Below are 1294 nucleotides of genomic sequence, written 5' to 3' on the forward strand. Positions count from 1 at the left end.
GATCTCTTCCCAATTCCACTTACGTCGCAAGTTTATTTAACTGCCTTAGCCTAATTTACCTATCCGTAAAAACGAGGATAATGGAAGTAATAACATATTGAGAAATTTGATTTAACAAAGAGTGTGAGCAAATGGGTTTAGAACAGTGCCCAGCACATAGGCACGCAACAATTTACCGAGTACAATTAAAGTCGTGGCTGGTATTGTAAATTCAACCGGATGGTGCGGGGCTTCAGTCCCGTCACACCACCTTCGTGGCAGTATGGATAAAGAAGGCTACACGGAGCTTGCAGACCAACTTAATGCAGCTCCTGCGCTTGGGTGTGGCTTGGCACCAGCGAGCGGGAACCACACAGGGCTGGCATTTCAGTGCCAACCTGACCGAATGGGGCCTCTCTGGTCTCAAATGGGTGTCTGTCCTAAATCTGATTCTTCAGCCTCTATCACCGAGGGCCCACAGATTTTTCGCACCCTCCCTGATTTTTTAGGGAGTCTTTTACTGGAGCCAGGAATGGGTATCACGTCTGTGCGGTCCAGATAGCCTCTGAAGTCGAGGTCTTAACATGATCCTCACAGGAAAACAGGGAAGGCCTTGCACTCCAGGCCTGGTAATCAGTCTTCACTTTGGGCCACGCGACCAGTCTCTGGGCCTAGAGTTCCACCCTGACACGCGGCGCTGTCGAACTACAGCACAGGCTAGCCCCTCTCCCGGAGAGAACCACTCTTCCGACTCCCTAGGGCACGTCCTGCAGCTGCAGCAGGGCTCTGCCTGGAATGTAGTTTTCAGCCGCTCCCTCGAAGAGAGTGATTGCAGAGAGACAGAATAGAGAGCTCTAGTTGGACACCGTAGGTGGCGGTGGCGCCTGCCGCCCCAGCTTATGGCATGGGTCTCCCAGGGCCTTGGCTTTCTGGTGCTCAGGGCTCTGGAGCCAGAAAGTGTATACACACCATAAATTTCCCCGCCCCACCCGGCCTGGCGCGGGCTCTCAGTTCCAACCCCCTCCTCCCTCCGGCACTAGAAACTGCAACCCGCGGCCAGCCGGACGCTTCCTCGCAGCAACCCTCTGCAGGGCCGCCGGGCAACTTTCTCTCCGTTGCAAGAACACCATAGCAGCAGCGTTAGGACTTAGGGTATCAATGCAGGAAGCTCCCAGTCAACTATCTACCCAGGAAGGAAGATTTGAAGAGTTTAATAGAGTAGGAAGGAGGTGGGAAGGAGGGAGTGAAGACCAGATGAGGGTGGAGAGAGCAAAAAAGCCTGGAAGGTCTGTTGTTTTTACATACAATGTGTGTG

The sequence above is a fragment of the Microtus ochrogaster genome, chromosome 6 (assembly GCF_000317375.1).
Source record: "Microtus ochrogaster isolate Prairie Vole_2 chromosome 6, MicOch1.0, whole genome shotgun sequence".
NCBI classification, from domain to species: Eukaryota; Metazoa; Chordata; class Mammalia; order Rodentia; family Cricetidae; genus Microtus; species Microtus ochrogaster.